At 46.1% G+C, this 16,400-nt stretch overlaps 29 non-coding genes across 29 annotated transcripts; all 29 read right to left on the bottom strand.

Annotated features, from left to right (window-relative positions):
• Positions 1-397: 397 nt before the first annotated feature.
• On the bottom strand, positions 398-469 carry TRNAE-CUC (transfer RNA glutamic acid (anticodon CUC)). Its single transcript has one exon. It is a non-coding gene; the product is annotated as a tRNA-Glu (tRNA).
• Positions 470-1,165: 696 nt separating this feature from the next.
• On the bottom strand, positions 1,166-1,258 carry TRNAI-UAU (transfer RNA isoleucine (anticodon UAU)). The gene is given in 2 exon segments: positions 1,166-1,201; positions 1,221-1,258. It is a non-coding gene; the product is annotated as a tRNA-Ile (tRNA).
• A 363-nt stretch (positions 1,259-1,621) lies between these two features.
• TRNAR-CCU (transfer RNA arginine (anticodon CCU)) lies at positions 1,622-1,694 on the bottom strand. Its single transcript has one exon. It is a non-coding gene; the product is annotated as a tRNA-Arg (tRNA).
• Positions 1,695-2,929: 1,235 nt separating this feature from the next.
• On the bottom strand, positions 2,930-3,001 carry TRNAE-CUC (transfer RNA glutamic acid (anticodon CUC)). The gene has a single exon. It is a non-coding gene; the product is annotated as a tRNA-Glu (tRNA).
• A 235-nt stretch (positions 3,002-3,236) lies between these two features.
• Positions 3,237-3,308, bottom strand: TRNAE-CUC (transfer RNA glutamic acid (anticodon CUC)). Its single transcript has one exon. It is a non-coding gene; the product is annotated as a tRNA-Glu (tRNA).
• Positions 3,309-3,479: 171 nt separating this feature from the next.
• Positions 3,480-3,572, bottom strand: TRNAI-UAU (transfer RNA isoleucine (anticodon UAU)). The gene is given in 2 exon segments: positions 3,480-3,515; positions 3,535-3,572. It is a non-coding gene; the product is annotated as a tRNA-Ile (tRNA).
• A 364-nt stretch (positions 3,573-3,936) lies between these two features.
• Positions 3,937-4,009, bottom strand: TRNAR-CCU (transfer RNA arginine (anticodon CCU)). The gene has a single exon. It is a non-coding gene; the product is annotated as a tRNA-Arg (tRNA).
• Positions 4,010-5,204: 1,195 nt separating this feature from the next.
• TRNAE-CUC (transfer RNA glutamic acid (anticodon CUC)) lies at positions 5,205-5,276 on the bottom strand. Its single transcript has one exon. It is a non-coding gene; the product is annotated as a tRNA-Glu (tRNA).
• A 171-nt stretch (positions 5,277-5,447) lies between these two features.
• TRNAI-UAU (transfer RNA isoleucine (anticodon UAU)) lies at positions 5,448-5,540 on the bottom strand. Its single transcript is given in 2 exon segments — positions 5,448-5,483; positions 5,503-5,540. It is a non-coding gene; the product is annotated as a tRNA-Ile (tRNA).
• A 364-nt stretch (positions 5,541-5,904) lies between these two features.
• Positions 5,905-5,977, bottom strand: TRNAR-CCU (transfer RNA arginine (anticodon CCU)). The gene has a single exon. It is a non-coding gene; the product is annotated as a tRNA-Arg (tRNA).
• Positions 5,978-6,687: 710 nt separating this feature from the next.
• TRNAE-CUC (transfer RNA glutamic acid (anticodon CUC)) lies at positions 6,688-6,759 on the bottom strand. The gene has a single exon. It is a non-coding gene; the product is annotated as a tRNA-Glu (tRNA).
• A 453-nt stretch (positions 6,760-7,212) lies between these two features.
• TRNAE-CUC (transfer RNA glutamic acid (anticodon CUC)) lies at positions 7,213-7,284 on the bottom strand. The gene has a single exon. It is a non-coding gene; the product is annotated as a tRNA-Glu (tRNA).
• A 171-nt stretch (positions 7,285-7,455) lies between these two features.
• On the bottom strand, positions 7,456-7,548 carry TRNAI-UAU (transfer RNA isoleucine (anticodon UAU)). The gene is given in 2 exon segments: positions 7,456-7,491; positions 7,511-7,548. It is a non-coding gene; the product is annotated as a tRNA-Ile (tRNA).
• Positions 7,549-7,911: 363 nt separating this feature from the next.
• On the bottom strand, positions 7,912-7,984 carry TRNAR-CCU (transfer RNA arginine (anticodon CCU)). The gene has a single exon. It is a non-coding gene; the product is annotated as a tRNA-Arg (tRNA).
• A 1,235-nt stretch (positions 7,985-9,219) lies between these two features.
• On the bottom strand, positions 9,220-9,291 carry TRNAE-CUC (transfer RNA glutamic acid (anticodon CUC)). The gene has a single exon. It is a non-coding gene; the product is annotated as a tRNA-Glu (tRNA).
• A 171-nt stretch (positions 9,292-9,462) lies between these two features.
• TRNAI-UAU (transfer RNA isoleucine (anticodon UAU)) lies at positions 9,463-9,555 on the bottom strand. Its single transcript is given in 2 exon segments — positions 9,463-9,498; positions 9,518-9,555. It is a non-coding gene; the product is annotated as a tRNA-Ile (tRNA).
• Positions 9,556-9,919: 364 nt separating this feature from the next.
• On the bottom strand, positions 9,920-9,992 carry TRNAR-CCU (transfer RNA arginine (anticodon CCU)). The gene has a single exon. It is a non-coding gene; the product is annotated as a tRNA-Arg (tRNA).
• Positions 9,993-10,702: 710 nt separating this feature from the next.
• Positions 10,703-10,774, bottom strand: TRNAE-CUC (transfer RNA glutamic acid (anticodon CUC)). Its single transcript has one exon. It is a non-coding gene; the product is annotated as a tRNA-Glu (tRNA).
• Positions 10,775-11,227: 453 nt separating this feature from the next.
• TRNAE-CUC (transfer RNA glutamic acid (anticodon CUC)) lies at positions 11,228-11,299 on the bottom strand. Its single transcript has one exon. It is a non-coding gene; the product is annotated as a tRNA-Glu (tRNA).
• Positions 11,300-11,470: 171 nt separating this feature from the next.
• On the bottom strand, positions 11,471-11,563 carry TRNAI-UAU (transfer RNA isoleucine (anticodon UAU)). Its single transcript is given in 2 exon segments — positions 11,471-11,506; positions 11,526-11,563. It is a non-coding gene; the product is annotated as a tRNA-Ile (tRNA).
• Positions 11,564-11,927: 364 nt separating this feature from the next.
• On the bottom strand, positions 11,928-12,000 carry TRNAR-CCU (transfer RNA arginine (anticodon CCU)). Its single transcript has one exon. It is a non-coding gene; the product is annotated as a tRNA-Arg (tRNA).
• Positions 12,001-12,689: 689 nt separating this feature from the next.
• Positions 12,690-12,761, bottom strand: TRNAE-CUC (transfer RNA glutamic acid (anticodon CUC)). The gene has a single exon. It is a non-coding gene; the product is annotated as a tRNA-Glu (tRNA).
• Positions 12,762-13,214: 453 nt separating this feature from the next.
• TRNAE-CUC (transfer RNA glutamic acid (anticodon CUC)) lies at positions 13,215-13,286 on the bottom strand. The gene has a single exon. It is a non-coding gene; the product is annotated as a tRNA-Glu (tRNA).
• A 171-nt stretch (positions 13,287-13,457) lies between these two features.
• Positions 13,458-13,550, bottom strand: TRNAI-UAU (transfer RNA isoleucine (anticodon UAU)). The gene is given in 2 exon segments: positions 13,458-13,493; positions 13,513-13,550. It is a non-coding gene; the product is annotated as a tRNA-Ile (tRNA).
• Positions 13,551-13,913: 363 nt separating this feature from the next.
• TRNAR-CCU (transfer RNA arginine (anticodon CCU)) lies at positions 13,914-13,986 on the bottom strand. The gene has a single exon. It is a non-coding gene; the product is annotated as a tRNA-Arg (tRNA).
• Positions 13,987-14,696: 710 nt separating this feature from the next.
• TRNAE-CUC (transfer RNA glutamic acid (anticodon CUC)) lies at positions 14,697-14,768 on the bottom strand. Its single transcript has one exon. It is a non-coding gene; the product is annotated as a tRNA-Glu (tRNA).
• Positions 14,769-15,221: 453 nt separating this feature from the next.
• Positions 15,222-15,293, bottom strand: TRNAE-CUC (transfer RNA glutamic acid (anticodon CUC)). Its single transcript has one exon. It is a non-coding gene; the product is annotated as a tRNA-Glu (tRNA).
• Positions 15,294-15,464: 171 nt separating this feature from the next.
• Positions 15,465-15,557, bottom strand: TRNAI-UAU (transfer RNA isoleucine (anticodon UAU)). Its single transcript is given in 2 exon segments — positions 15,465-15,500; positions 15,520-15,557. It is a non-coding gene; the product is annotated as a tRNA-Ile (tRNA).
• A 363-nt stretch (positions 15,558-15,920) lies between these two features.
• Positions 15,921-15,993, bottom strand: TRNAR-CCU (transfer RNA arginine (anticodon CCU)). The gene has a single exon. It is a non-coding gene; the product is annotated as a tRNA-Arg (tRNA).
• Positions 15,994-16,400: the final 407 nt, after the last annotated feature.

Genomic DNA, 16,400 nt, shown 5'->3' with positions numbered 1-16,400 from the left:
CTTCAAGGTGAGCACGTCAAGGAGGCGCAGGTCTCATTTTCAAAGTCCAATAACCAAAGAACGCATGCAGCAAATACGTTTGGAGTCCAGGCAAAACGGACCCTAACGTGCACTAAAATATCAATCTGCAATTTGGGGGACTGGACTGAAGGACTCTTGTTTTCTCCCAGACTGAGCTTCCAATTGTGCTTCCTGTCACGGTGTCATAACTTGCACTCTGACAACAGTGCAAACACCACTCTTGTGATGCTCTTTTCAACTTCCTGTCCCAAGCCTGGAACCAGATGTGCAGCCTTCTCAAATTGTTATAAAAGCTTGCGGGGCCATTCGGACCAACTTCTCTGCTCCTCTTTATGTAAACATTTCTCCTCATCTTTGTTGTGCTTTATTAAAAACCTTCCCTGACCGGGAATCGAACCCGGGCCGCGGCGGTGAGAGCGCCGAATCCTAGCCACTAGACCACCAGGGAATCGCTGGCGAGTGCTCTGAAGCCATGAGCTCTCCCAGCAGTTCTTAGCCGCGATCAGTCCTTCATTGAGCCGTGTTCACGTCTACTACTGATAAGGTGGGAGACAATATATCCTTGCACATTATCCCTTAAAAATCTTTCAAATAACTTCCACACCACAGATGTTGAGGCTCACTAAGTCTTTCATCCAGTGGCGGGGATTTTGGTCTCGTTTTAAAGATTAGCACCATTTATGCTTTTTGCCAAACTTTTGGCACCATGCCAAATGAGAGAGACTCCTTGAAGATTGTAAAATTCCTTGTTCCAATATTAATCTCTCAGGATTAAAACTTGAAATCAGATACGCAGACTTTTCAACTTGTTAGAAAAGCTCGCGGGACCATTCGGACCAACTTCTCTGCTCCTCTCCATGTAAACATTTCTCCTCATCTTTGCTGTACTTTATTAAAAACATTCCCTGACCGGGAATCGAACCCAGGCCGCGGCGGTGAGAGCGCCGAATCCTAGCCACTAGACCACCAGGGAATTGCTGTTGTTTGGTTTGGAACCATGAACTCTCCCAGCAGTTCTTAACCGCGGTCAGTGCTTCATTAAGCCGTGTTAATGTCTACTAATGAAAATATTGGAGAAAATATATTCCTGCACATTATCCCTTAAAAAAATCTTTCAAATAAAACTTGAAAGCTTAAAGGGAAGTGCTCCAGGTGAGGCTTGAACTCACAACCTCGGCATTGCTCAACAAATACTGCCTTATAAGTACCGCGCGCTAACCGATTGCGCCACTGGAGCTTCGTGCTGGTGTCAGCTTACACTCGGTTTTCTTGTTTTCTCACTTGCAACCTTAACGCTCCTCTGTGGGACAGCGAAAATTGATGAAAAGGCTTCTTGCACATTAAGAAAGGTAGCTTGACCAAAGTTCGCTTGAAGCCTTTTCAGTCCACAAGCCAATTGTCTGTTTTTTCTTTCAAAATAGGCGTGTGGAAAGCTTTGTGATTCCCATGCAAGCTTGTAGAGCCATGCTTAAAGGGGTGGTTTTGGGACATGGATTTCGAGTGGAATTGATTCCTGGCGTAAAAAAAAACCTTGCCTACCGGCAGATGTCTTGCCAATGGAGTTACACTGGGCCGAAACGGTCACTTGCTTGATTGAGAGCACCCCAGATGGGACTTGAACCCACAATCCCTGGTTTAGGAGGCCAGTGCCTTATCCATTAGGCCACTGGGGCATGTGGTAGCAGCACTGGCTGGTTTTGGTGGCTGCAAACTAGGTTCAGAGAGCCCTCATTATGACTCTAGTTTGTTGCCCGACATACGAGATCGACTGATCGCTCTGGGCTAAAACAGTCAATTAGAAAAAAAAACAACCAAGCAAACACTACTTTTGGAATGTCTTTTGAAAAGAGCCCCAAAAATTGGACGTTCCTCTGGAAAATCACCTCTTTGGCACCTGCTTGATTTGCCTGGTTGACTTCTACTGGGAGTGCTACTGAGCATGTGCAAGACGTTTGCATACTAAGACTTCCTGGTTTTCAATAGACGCTTCAAGGTGAGCACGTCAAGGAGGCGCAGGTCTCATTTTCAAAGTCCAATAACCAAAGAACGCATGCAGCAAATACGTTTGGAGTCCAGGCAAAACGGACCCTAACGTGCACTAAAATATCAATCTGCAATTTGGGGGACTGGACTGAAGGACTCTTGTTTTCTCCCAGACCGAGCTTCCAATTGTGCTTCCTGTCACGGTGTCATAACTTGCACTCTGACAACAGTGCAAACACCACTCTTGTGATGCTCTTTTCAACTTCCTGTCCCAAGCCTGGAACCAGATGTGCAGCCTTCTCAAATTGTTATAAAAGCTTGCGGGGCCATTCGGACCAACTTCTCTGCTCCTCTTTATGTAAACATTTCTCCTCATCTTTGTTGTGCTTTATTAAAAACCTCCCCTGACCGGGAATCGAACCCGGGCCGCGGCGGTGAGAGCGCCGAATCCTAGCCACTAGACCACCAGGGAATCGCTGGCGAGTGCTCTGAAGCCATGAGCTCTCCCAGCAGTTCTTAACCGCGATCAGTCCTTCATTGAGCCGTGTTCACGTCTACTACTGATAAGGTGGGAGACAATATATCCTTGCACATTATCCCTTAAAAATCTTTCAAATAACTTCCACACCACAGATGTTGAGGCTCACTAAGTCTTTCATCCAGTGGCGGGGATTTTGGTCTCGTTTTAAAGATTAGCACCATTTATGCTGTTTGCCAAACTTTTGGCACCATGCCAAATGAGAGAGACTCCTTGAAGATTGTAAAATTCCTTGTTCCAATATTAATCTCTCAGGATTAAAACTTGAAATCAGATACGCAGACTTTTCAACTTGTTAGAAAAGCTCGCGGGACCATTCGGACCAACTTCTCTGCTCCTCTCCATGTAAACATTTCTCCTCATCTTTGCTGTACTTTATTAAAAACATTCCCTGACCGGGAATCGAACCCGGGCCGCGGCGGTGAGAGCGCCGAATCCTAGCCACTAGACCACCAGGGAATTGCTGTTGGTTGGTTTGGAACCATGAACTCTCCCAGCAGTTCTTAACCGCGGTCAGTGCTTGAAGATTGTAAAATTCCTTGTTCCAATATTAATCTCTCAGGATTAAAACTTGAAATCAGATACGCAGACTTTTCAACTTGTTAGAAAAGCTCGCGGGACCATTCGGACCAACTTCTCTGCTCCTCTCCATGTAAACATTTCTCCTCATCTTTGCTGTACTTTATTAAAAACATTCCCTGACCGGGAATCGAACCCGGGCCGCGGCGGTGAGAGCGCCGAATCCTAGCCACTAGACCACCAGGGAATCGCTGTTGGTTGGTTTGGAACCATGAACTCTCCCAGCAGTTCTTAACCGCGGTCAGTGCTTCATTAAGCCGTGTTAACGTCTACTAATGAAAATATTGGAGAAAATATATTCCTGCACATTATCCCTTAAAAAAATCTTTCAAATAAAACTTGAAAGCTTAAAGGGAAGTGCTCCAGGTGAGGCTTGAACTCACAACCTCGGCATTGCTCAACAAATACTGCCTTATAAGTACTGCGCGCTAACCGATTGCGCCACTGGAGCTTCGTGCTGGTGTCAGCTTACACTCGGTTTTCTTGTTTTCTCACTTGCAACCTTAACGCTCCTCTGTGGGACAGCGAAAATTGATGAAAAGGCTTCTTGCACATTAAGAAAGGTAGCTTGACCAAAGTTCGCTTGAAGCCTTTTCAGTCCACAAGCCAATTGTCTGTTTTTTCTTTCAAAATAGGCGTGTGGAAAGCTTTGTGATTCCCATGCAAGCTTGTAGAGCCATGCTTAAAGGGGTGGTTTTGGGACATGGATTTCGAGTGGAATTGATTCCTGGCGGAAAAAAAAAACCTTGCCTACCGGCAGATGTCTTGCCAATGGCATTACACTGGGCCGAAACGGTCACTTGCTCGATTGAGAGCACCCCAGATGGGACTCGAACCCACAATCCCTGGCTTAGGAGGCCAGTGCCTTATCCATTAGGCCACTGGGGCATGTGGTAGCAGCACTGGCTGGTTTTGGTGGCTGCAAACTAGGTTCAGAGAGCCCTCATTATGACTCTAGTTTGTTGCCCGACATACGAGATCGACTGATCGCTCTGGGCTAAAACAGTCAATTAGAAAAAAAAGAGCCCCAAAAATTGGACGTTCCTCTGGAAAATCACCTCTTTGGCACCTGCTTGATTTGCCTGGTTGACTTCTACTGGGAGTGCTACTGAGCATGTGCAAGACGTTTGCATACTAAGACTTCCTGGTTTTCAATAGACGCTTCAAGGTGAGCACGTCAAGGAGGCGCAGGTCTCATTTTCAAAGTCCAATAACCAAAGAACGCATGCAGCAAATACGTTTGGAGTCCAGGCAAAACGGACCCTAACGTGCACTAAAATATCAATCTGCAATTTGGGGGACTGGACTGAAGGACTCTTGTTTTCTCCCAGACTGAGCTTCCAATTGTGCTTCCTGTCACGGTGTCATAACTTGCACTCTGACAACAGTGCAAACACCACTCTTGTGATGCTCTTTTCAACTTCCTGTCCCAAGCCTGGAACCAGATGTGCAGCCTTCTCAAATTGTTATAAAAGCTTGCGGGGCCATTCGGACCAACTTCTCTGCTCCTCTTTATGTAAACATTTCTCCTCATCTTTGTTGTGCTTTATTAAAAACCTTCCCTGACCGGGAATCGAACCCGGGCCGCGGCGGTGAGAGCGCCGAATCCTAGCCACTAGACCACCAGGTAATCGCTGGCGAGTGCTCTGAAGCCATGAGCTCTCCCAGCAGTTCTTAACCGCGATCAGTCCTTCATTGAGCCGTGTTCACGTCTACTACTGATAAGGTGGGAGACAATATATCCTTGCACATTATCCCTTAAAAATCTTTCAAATAACTTCCACACCACAGATGTTGAGGCTCACTAAGTCTTTCATCCAGTGGCGGGGATTTTGGTCTCGTTTTAAAGATTAGCACCATTTATGCTTTTTGCCAAACTTTTGGCACCATGCCAAATGAGAGAGACTCCTTGAAGATTGTAAAATTCCTTGTTCCAATATTAATCTCTCAGGATTAAAACTTGAAATCAGATACGCAGACTTTTCAACTTGTTAGAAAAGCTCGCGGGACCATTCGGACCAACTTCTCTGCTCCTCTCCATGTAAACATTTCTCCTCATCTTTGCTGTACTTTATTAAAAACATTCCCTGACCGGGAATCGAACCCGGGCCGCGGCGGTGAGAGCGCCGAATCCTAGCCACTAGACCACCAGGGAATCGCTGTTGGTTGGTTTGGAACCATGAACTCTCCCAGCAGTTCTTAACCGCGGTCAGTGCTTCATTAAGCCGTGTTAACGTCTACTAATGAAAATATTGGAGAAAATATATTCCTGCACATTATCCCTTAAAAAAATCTTTCAAATAAAACTTGAAAGCTTAAAGGGAAGTGCTCCAGGTGAGGCTTGAACTCACAACCTCGGCATTGCTCAACAAATACTGCCTTATAAGTACCGCGCGCTAACCGATTGCGCCACTGGAGCTTCGTGCTGGTGTCAGCTTACACTCGGTTTTCTTGTTTTCTCACTTGCAACCTTAACGCTCCTCTGTGGGACAGCGAAAATTGATGAAAAGGCTTCTTGCACATTAAGAAAGGTAGCTTGACCAAAGTTCGCTTGAAGCCTTTTCAGTCCACAAGCCAATTGTCTGTTTTTTCTTTCAAAATAGGCGTGTGGAAAGCTTTGTGATTCCCATGCAAGCTTGTAGAGCCATGCTTAAAGGGGTGGTTTTGGGACATGGATTTCGAGTGGAATTGATTCCTGGCGGAAAAAAAAAACCTTGCCTACCGGCAGATGTCTTGCCAATGGCATTACACTGGGCCGAAACGGTCACTTGCTTGATTGAGAGCACCCCAGATGGGACTCGAACCCACAATCCCTGGCTTAGGAGGCCAGTGCCTTATCCATTAGGCCACTGGGGCATGTGGTAGCAGCACTGGCTGGTTTTGGTGGCTGCAAACTAGGTTCAGAGAGCCCTCATTATGACTCTAGTTTGTTGCCCGACATACGAGATCGACTGATCGCTCTGGGCTAAAACAGTCAATTAGAAAAAAAAACAACCAAGCAAACACTACTTTTGGAATGTCTTTTGAAAAGAGCCCCAAAAATTGGACGTTCCTCTGGAAAATCACCTCTTTGGCACCTGCTTGATTTGCCTGGTTGACTTCTACTGGGAGTGCTACTGAGCATGTGCAAGACGTTTGCATACTAAGACTTCCTGGTTTTCAATAGACGCTTCAAGGTGAGCACGTCAAGGAGGCGCAGGTCTCATTTTCAAAGTCCAATAACCAAAGAACGCATGCAGCAAATACGTTTGGAGTCCAGGCAAAACGGACCCTAACGTGCACTAAAATATCAATCTGCAATTTGGGGGACTGGACTGAAGGACTCTTGTTTTCTCCCAGACTGAGCCTCCAATTGTGCTTCCTGTCACGGTGTCATAACTTGCACTCTGACAACAGTGCAAACACCACTCTTGTGATGCTCTTTTCAACTTCCTGTCCCAAGCCTGGAACCAGATGTGCAGCCTTCTCAAATTGTTATAAAAGCTTGCGGGGCCATTCGGACCAACTTCTCTGCTCCTCTTTATGTAAACATTTCTCCTCATCTTTGTTGTGCTTTATTAAAAACCTTCCCTGACCGGGAATCGAACCCGGGCCGCGGCGGTGAGAGCGCCGAATCCTAGCCACTAGACCACCAGGGAATCGCTGGCGAGTGCCCTGAAGCCATGAGCTCTCCCAGCAGTTCTTAACCGCGATCAGTCCTTCATTGAGCCGTGTTCACGTCTACTACTGATAAGGTGGGAGACAATATATCCTTGCACATTATCCCTTAAAAATCTTTCAAATAACTTCCACACCACAGATGTTGAGGCTCACTAAGTCTTTCATCCAGTGGCGGGGATTTTGGTCTCGTTTTAAAGATTAGCACCATTTATGCTTTTTGCCAAACTTTTGGCACCATGCCAAATGAGAGAGACTCCTTGAAGATTGTAAAATTCCTTGTTCCAATATTAATCTCTCAGGATTAAAACTTGAAATCAGATACGCAGACTTTTCAACTTGTTAGAAAAGCTCGCGGGACCATTCGGACCAACTTCTCTGCTCCTCTCCATGTAAACATTTCTCCTCATCTTTGCTGTACTTTATTAAAAACATTCCCTGACCGGGAATCGAACCCGGGCCGCGGCGGTGAGAGCGCCGAATCCTAGCCACTAGACCACCAGGGAATCGCTGTTGGTTGGTTTGGAACCATGAACTCTCCCAGCAGTTCTTAACCGCGGTCAGTGCTTCATTAAGCCGTGTTAACGTCTACTAATGAAAATATTGGAGAAAATATATTCCTGCACATTATCCCTTAAAAAAATCTTTCAAATAAAACTTGAAAGCTTAAAGGGAAGTGCTCCAGGAGAGGCTTGAACTCACAACCTCGGCATTGCTCAACAAATACTGCCTTATAAGTACCGCGCGCTAACCGATTGCACCACTGGAGCTTCGTGCTGGTGTCAGCTTACACTCGGTTTTCTTGTTTTCTCACTTGCAACCTTAACGCTCCTCTGTGAGACAGCGAAAATTGATGAAAAGGCTTCTTGCACATTAAGAAAGGTAGCTTGACCAAAGATCGCTTGAAGCCTTTTCAGTCCACAAGCCAATTGTCTGTTTTTTCTTTCAAAATAGGCGTGTGGAAAGCTTTGTGATTCCCATGCAAGCTTGTAGAGCCATGCTTAAAGGGGTGGTTTTGGGACATGGATTTCGAGTGGAATTGATTCCTGGCGGAAAAAAAAACCTTGCCTACCGGCAGATGTCTTGCCAATGGCATTACACTGGGCCGAAACGGTCACTTGCTCGATTGAGAGCACCCCAGATGGGACTCGAACCCACAATCCCTGGCTTAGGAGGCCAGTGCCTTATCCATTAGGCCACTGGGGCATGTGGTAGCAGCACTGGCTGGTTTTGGTGGCTGCAAACTAGGTTCAGAGAGCCCTCATTATGACTCTAGTTTGTTGCCCGACATACGAGATCGACTGATCGCTCTGGGCTAAAACAGTCAATTAGAAAAAAAAACAACCAAGCAAACACTACTTTTGGAATGTCTTTTGAAAAGAGCCCCAAAAATTGGACGTTCCTCTGGAAAATCACCTCTTTGGCACCTGCTTGATTTGCCTGGTTGACTTCTACTGGGAGTGCTACTGAGCATGTGCAAGACGTTTGCATACTAAGACTTCCTGGTTTTCAATAGACGCTTCAAGGTGAGCACGTCAAGGAGGCGCAGGTCTCATTTTCAAAGTCCAATAACCAAAGAACGCATGCAGCAAATACGTTTGGAGTCCAGGCAAAACGGACCCTAACGTGCACTAAAATATCAATCTGCAATTTGGGGGACTGGACTGAAGGACTCTTGTTTTCTCCCAGACTGAGCTTCCAATTGTGCTTCCTGTCACGGTGTCATAACTTGCACTCTGACAACAGTGCAAACACCACTCTTGTGATGCTCTTTTCAACTTCCTGTCCCAAGCCTGGAACCAGATGTGCAGCCTTCTCAAATTGTTATAAAAGCTTGCGGGGCCATTCGGACCAACTTCTCTGCTCCTCTTTATGTAAACATTTCTCCTCATCTTTGTTGTGCTTTATTAAAAACCTTCCCTGACCGGGAATCGAACCCGGGTCGCGACGGTGAGAGCGCCGAATCCTAGCCACTAGACCACCAGGGAATCGCTGGCGAGTACTCTGAAGCCATGAGCTCTCCCAGCAGTTCTTAACCGCGATCAGTCCTTCATTGAGCCGTGTTCACGTCTACTACTGATAAGGTGGGAGACAATATATCCTTGCACATTATCCCTTAAAAATCTTTCAAATAACTTCCACACCACAGATGTTGAGGCTCACTAAGTCTTTCATCCAGTGGCGGGGATTTTGGTCTCGTTTTAAAGATTAGCACCATTTATGCTGTTTGCCAAACTTTTGGCACCATGCCAAATGAGAGAGACTCCTTGAAGATTGTAAAATTCCTTGTTCCAATATTAATCTCTCAGGATTAAAACTTGAAATCAGATACGCAGACTTTTCAACTTGTTAGAAAAGCTCGCGGGACCATTCGGACCAACTTCTCTGCTCCTCTCCATGTAAACATTTCTCCTCATCTTTGCTGTACTTTATTAAAAACATTCCCTGACCGGGAATCGAACCCGGGCCGCGGCGGTGAGAGCGCCGAATCCTAGCCACTAGACCACCAGGGAATCGCTGTTTGTTGGTTTGGAACCATGAACTCTCCCAGCAGTTCTTAACCGCGGTCAGTGCTTCATTAAGCCGTGTTAACGTCTACTAATGAAAATATTGGAGAAAATATATTCCTGCACATTATCCCTTAAAAAAATCTTTCAAATAAAACTTGAAAGCTTAAAGGGAAGTGCTCCAGGTGAGGCTTGAACTCACAACCTCGGCATTGCTCAACAAATACTGCCTTATAAGTACCGCGCGCTAACCGATTGCGCCACTGGAGCTTCGTGCTGGTGTCAGCTTACACTCGGTTTTCTTGTTTTCTCACTTGCAACCTTAACGCTCCTCTGTGGGACAGCGAAAATTGATGAAAAGGCTTCTTGCACATTAAGAAAGGTAGCTTGACCAAAGTTCGCTTGAAGCCTTTTCAGTCCACAAGCCAATTGTCTGTTTTTTCTTTCAAAATAGGCGTGTGGAAAGCTTTGTGATTCCCATGCAAGCTTGTAGAGCCATGCTTAAAGGGGTGGTTTTGGGACATGGATTTCGAGTGGAATTGATTCCTGGCGGAAAAAAAAAACCTTGCCTACCGGCAGATGTCTTGCCAATGGCATTACACTGGGCCGAAACGGTCACTTGCTCGATTGAGAGCACCCCAGATGGGACTTGAACCCACAATCCCTGGATTAGGAGGCCAGTGCCTTATCCATTAGGCCACTGGGGTATGTGGTAGCAGCACTGGCTGGTTTTGGTGGCTGCAAACTAGGTTCAGAGAGCCCTCATTATGACTCTAGTTTGTTGCCCGACATACGAGATCGACTGATCGCTCTGGGCTAAAACAGTCAATTAGAAAAAAAAACAACCAAGCAAACACTACTTTTGGAATGTCTTTTGAAAAGAGCCCCAAAAATTGGACGTTCCTCTGGAAAATCACCTCTTTGGCACCTGCTTGATTTGCCTGGTTGACTTCTACTGGGAGTGCTACTGAGCATGTGCAAGACGTTTGCATACTAAGACTTCCTGGTTTTCAATAGACGCTTCAAGGTGAGCACGTCAAGGAGGCGCAGGTCTCATTTTCAAAGTCCAATAACCAAAGAACGCATGCAGCAAATACGTTTGGAGTCCAGGCAAAACGGACCCTAACGTGCACTAAAATATCAATCTGCAATTTGGGGGACTGGACTGAAGGACTCTTGTTTTCTCCCAGACTGAGCTTCCAATTGTGCTTCCTGTCACGGTGTCATAACTTGCACTCTGACAACAGTGCAAACACCACTCTTGTGATGCTCTTTTCAACTTCCTGTCCCAAGCCTGGAACCAGATGTGCAGCCTTCTCAAATTGTTATAAAAGCTTGCGGGGCCATTCGGACCAACTTCTCTGCTCCTCTTTATGTAAACATTTCTCCTCATCTTTGTTGTGCTTTATTAAAAACCTTCCCTGACCGGGAATCGAACCCGGGCCGCGGCGGTGAGAGCGCCGAATCCTAGCCACTAGACCACCAGGGAATCGCTGGCGAGTGCTCTGAAGCCATGAGCTCTCCCAGCAGTTCTTAACCGCGATCAGTCCTTCATTGAGCCGTGTTCACGTCTACTACTGATAAGGTGGGAGACAATATATCCTTGCACATTATCCCTTAAAAATCTTTCAAATAACTTCCACACCACAGATGTTGAGGCTCACTAAGTCTTTCATCCAGTGGCGGGGATTTTGGTCTCGTTTTAAAGATTAGCACCATTTATGCTTTTTGCCAAACTTTTGGCACCATGCCAAATGAGAGAGACTCCTTGAAGATTGTAAAATTCCTTGTTCCAATATTAATCTCTCAGGATTAAAACTTGAAATCAGATACGCAGACTTTTCAACTTGTTAGAAAAGCTCGCGGGACCATTCGGACCAACTTCTCTGCTCCTCTCCATGTAAACATTTCTCCTCATCTTTGCTGTACTTTATTAAAAACATTCCCTGACCGGGAATCGAACCCGGGCCGCGGCGGTGAGAGCGCCGAATCCTAGCCACTAGACCACCAGGGAGTTGCTGTTGGTTGGTTTGGAACCATGAACTCTCCCAGCAGTTCTTAACCGCGGTCAGTGCTTCATTAAGCCGTGTTAACGTCTACTAATGAAAATATTGGAGAAAATATATTCCTGCACATTATCCCTTAAAAAAATCTTTCAAATAAAACTTGAAAGCTTAAAGGGAAGTGCTCCAGGTGAGGCTTGAACTCACAACCTCGGCATTGCTCAACAAATACTGCCTTATAAGTACCGCGCGCTAACCGATTGCGCCACTGGAGCTTCGTGCTGGTGTCAGCTTACACTCGGTTTTCTTGTTTTCTCACTTGCAACCTTAACGCTCCTCTGTGGGACAGCGAAAATTGATGAAAAGGCTTCTTGCACATTAAGAAAGGTAGCTTGACCAAAGTTCGCTTGAAGCCTTTTCAGTCCACAAGCCAATTGTCTGTTTTTTCTTTCAAAATAGGCGTGTGGAAAGCTTTGTGATTCCCATGCAAGCTTGTAGAGCCATGCTTAAAGGGGTGGTTTTGGGACATGGATTTCGAGTGGAATTGATTCCTGGCGGAAAAAAAAAACCTTGCCTACCGGCAGATGTCTTGCCAATTGCATTACACTGGGCTGAAACGGTCACTTGCTCGATTGAGAGCACCCCAGATGGGACTCGAACCCACAATCCCTGGCTTAGGAGGCCAGTGCCTTATCCATTAGGCCACTGGGGCATGTGGTAGCAGCACTGGCTGGTTTTGGTGGCTGCAAACTAGGTTCAGAGAGCCCTCATTATGACTCTAGTTTGTTGCCCGACATACGAGATCGACTGATCGCTCTGGGCTAAAACAGTCAATTAGAAAAAAAAACAACCAAGCAAACACTACTTTTGGAATGTCTTTTGAAAAGAGCCCCAAAAATTGGACGTTCCTCTGGAAAATCACCTCTTTGGCACCTGCTTGATTTGCCTGGTTGACTTCTACTGGGAGTGCTACTGAGCATGTGCAAGACGTTTGCATACTAAGACTTCCTGGTTTTCAAGAGACGCTTCAAGGTGAGCACGTCAAGGAGGCGCAGGTCTCATTTTCAAAGTCCAATAACCAAAGAACGCATGCAGCAAATACGTTTGGAGTCCAGGCAAAACGGACCCTAACGTGCACTAAAATATCAATCTGCAATTTGGGGGACTGGACTGAAGGACTCTTGTTTTCTCCCAGACTGAGCTTCCAATTGTGCTTCCTGTCACGGTGTCATAACTTGCACTCTGACAACAGTGCAAACACCACTCTTGTGATGCTCTTTTCAACTTCCTGTCCCAAGCCTGGAACCAGATGTGCAGCCTTCTCAAATTGTTATAAAAGCTTGCGGGGCCATTCGGACCAACTTCTCTGCTCCTCGTCTTTGTTGTGCTTTATTAAAAACCTTCCCTGACCGGGAATCGAACCCGGGCCGCGGCGGTGAGAGCGCCGAATCCTAGCCACTAGACCACCAGGGAATCGCTGGCGAGTGCTCTGAAGCCATGAGCTCTCCCAGCAGTTCTTAACCGCGATCAGTCCTTCATTGAGCCGTGTTCACGTCTACTACTGATAAGGTGGGAGACAATATATCCTTGCACATTATCCCTTAAAAATCTTTCAAATAACTTCCACACCACAGATGTTGAGGCTCACTAAGTCTTTCATCCAGTGGCGGGGATTTTGGTCTCGTTTTAAAGATTAGCACCATTTATGCTTTTTGCCAAACTTTTGGCACCATGCCAAATGAGAGAGACTCCTTGAAGATTGTAAAATTCCTTGTTCCAATATTAATCTCTCAGGATTAAAACTTGAAATCAGATGCGCAGACTTTTCAACTTGTTAGAAAAGCTCGCGGGACCATTCGGACCAACTTCTCTGCTCCTCTCCATGTAAACATTTCTCCTCATCTTTGCTGTACTTTATTAAAAACGTTCCCTGACCGGGAATCGAACCCGGGCCGCGGCGGTGAGAGCGCCGAATCCTAGCCACTAGACCACCAGGGAATCGCTGTCGGTTGGATTGGAACCATGAACTCTCCCAGCAGTTCTTAACCGCGGTCAGTGCTTCATTAAGCCGTGTTAACGTCTACTAATGAAAATATTGGAGAAAATATATTCCTGCACATTATCCCTTAAAAAAATCTTTCAAATAAAACTTGAAAGCTTAAAGGGAAGTGCTACAGGTGAGGCTTGAACTCACAACCTCGGCATTGCTCAACAAATACTGCCTTATAAGTACCGCGCGCTAACCGATTGCGCCACTGGAGCTTCGTGCTGGTGTCACCTTACACTCGGTTTTCTTGTTTTGTCACTTGCAAACTTAACGCTCCTCTGTGGGACAGCGAAAATTGATGAAAAGGCTTCTTGCACATTAAGAAAGGTAGCTTGACCAAAGTTCGCTTGAAGCCTTTTCAGTCCACAAGCCAATTGTCTGTTTTTTCTTTCAAAATAGGCGTGTGGAAAGCTTTGTGATTCCCATGCAAGCTTGTAGAGCCATGCTTAAAGGGGTGGTTTTGGGACATGGATTTCGAGTGGAATTGATTCCTGGCGTAAAAAAAAACCTTGCCTAACGGCAGACGTCTTGCCAATGGCGTTACACTGGGCTGAAACGGTCACTTGCTCGATTGAGAGCACCCCAGATGGGACTTGAACCCACAATCCCTGGCTTAGGAGGCCAGTGCCTTATCCATTAGGCCACTGGGGCATGTGGTAGCAGCACTGGCTGGTTTTGGTGGCTGCAAACTAGGTTCAGAGAGCCCTCATTATGACTCTAGTTTGTTGCCCGACATACGAGATCGACTGATCGCTCTGGGCTAAAACAGTCAATTAGAAAAAAAAACAACCAAGCAAACACTACTTTTGGAATGTCTTTTGAAAAGAGCCCCAAAAATTGGACGTTCCTCTGGAAAATCACCTCTTTGGCACCTGCTTGATTTGCCTGGTTGACTTCTACTGGGAGTGCTACTGAGCATGTGCAAGACGTTTGCATACTAAGACTTCCTGGTTTTCAATAGACGCTTCAAGGTGAGCACGTCAAGGAGGCGCAGGTCTCATTTTCAAAGTCCAATAACCAAAGAACGCATGCAGCAAATACGTTTGGAGTCCAGGCAAAACGGACCCTAACGTGCACTAAAATATCAATCTGCAATTTGGGGGACTGGACTGAAGGACTCTTGTTTTCTCCCAGACTGAGCTTCCAATTGTGCTTCCTGTCACGGTGTCATAACTTGCACTCTGACAACAGTGCAAACACCACTCTTGTGATGCTCTTTTCAACTTCCTGTCCCAAGCCTGGAACCAGATGTGCAGCCTTCTCAAATTGTTATAAAAGCTTGCGGGGCCATTCGGACCAACTTCTCTGCTCCTCTTTATGTAAACATTTCTCCTCGTCTTTGTTGTGCTTTATTAAAAACCTTCCCTGACCGGGAATCGAACCCGGGCCGCGGCGGTGAGAGCGCCGAATCCTAGCCACTAGACCACCAGGGAATCGCTGGCGAGTGCTCTGAAGCCATGAGCTCTCCCAGCAGTTCTTAACCGCGACCAGTCCTTCATTGAGCCGTGTTCACGTCTACTACTGATAAGGTGGGAGACAATATATCCTTGCACATTATCCCTTAAAAATCTTTCAAATAACTTCCACACCACAGATGTTGAGGCTCACTAAGTCTTTCATCCAGTGGCGGGGATTTTGGTCTCGTTTTAAAGATTAGCACCATTTATGCTTTTTGCCAAACTTTTGGCACCATGCCAAATGAGAGAGACTCCTTGAAGATTGTAAAATTCCTTGTTCCAATATTAATCTCTCAGGATTAAAACTTGAAATCAGATGCGCAGACTTTTCAACTTGTTAGAAAAGCTCGCGGGACCATTCGGACCAACTTCTCTGCTCCTCTCCATGTAAACATTTCTCCTCATCTTTGCTGTACTTTATTAAAAACGTTCCCTGACCGGGAATCGAACCCGGGCCGCGGCGGTGAGAGCGCCGAATCCTAGCCACTAGACCACCAGGGAATCGCTGTCGGTTGGTTTGGAACCATGAACTCTCCCAGCAGTTCTTAACCGCGGTCAGTGCTTCATTAAGCCGTGTTAACGTCTACTAATGAAAATATTGGAGAAAATATATTCCTGCACATTATCCCTTAAAAAAATCTTTCAAATAAAACTTGAAAGCTTAAAGGGAAGTGCTCCAGGTGAGGCTTGAACTCACAACCTCGGCATTGCTCAACAAATACTGCCTTATAAGTACCGCGCGCTAACCGATTGCGCCACTGGAGCTTCGTGCTGGTGTCACCTTACACTCGGTTTTCTTGTTTTGTCACTTGCAAACTTAACGCTCCTCTGTGGGACAGCGAAAATTGATGAAAAGGCTTCTTGCACATTAAGAAAGGTAGCTTGACCAAAGTTCGCTTGAAGCCTTTTCAGTCCACAAGCCAATTGTCTGTTTTTTCTTTCAAAATAGGCGTGTGGAAAGCTTTGTGATTCCCATGCAAGCTTGTAGAGCCATGCTTAAAGGGGTGGTTTTGGGACATGGATTTCGAGTGGAATTGATTCCTGGCGTAAAAAAAACCCTTGCCTACCGGCAGATGTCTTGCCAATGGTGTTACACTGGGCTGAAACGGTCATTTGCTCGATTGAGAGCACCCCAGATGGGACTCGAACCCACAATCCCTGGCTTAGGAGGCCAGTGCCTTATCCATTAGGCCACTGGGGCATGTGGTAGCAGCACTGGCTGGTTTTGGTGGCTGCAAACTAGGTTCAGAGAGCCCTCATTATGACTCTAGTTTGTTGCCCGACATACGAGATCGACTGATCGCTCTGGGCTAAAACAGTCAATTAGAAAAAAAAACAACCAAGCAAACACTACTTTTGGAATGTCTTTTGAAAAGAGCCCCAAAAATTGGACGTTCCTCTGGAAAATCACCTCTTTGGCACCTGCTTGATTTGCCTGGTTGACTTCTACTGGGAGTGCTACTGAGCATGTGCAAGACGTTTGCATACTAAGACTTCCTGGTTTTCAATAGACGCTTCAAGGTGAGCACGTCAAGGAGGCGCAGGTCTCATTTTCAAAGTCCAATAACCAAAGAACGCATGCAGCAAATACGTTTGGAGTCCAGGCAA

The sequence above is a fragment of the Spea bombifrons genome, chromosome 4 (genome assembly GCF_027358695.1).
Source record: "Spea bombifrons isolate aSpeBom1 chromosome 4, aSpeBom1.2.pri, whole genome shotgun sequence".
NCBI lineage: Eukaryota > Metazoa > Chordata > Amphibia > Anura > Pelobatidae > Spea > Spea bombifrons.
Note: the sequence above shows the minus strand (reverse complement) of the source record. Positions and strands in the feature narration are given on the sequence as shown.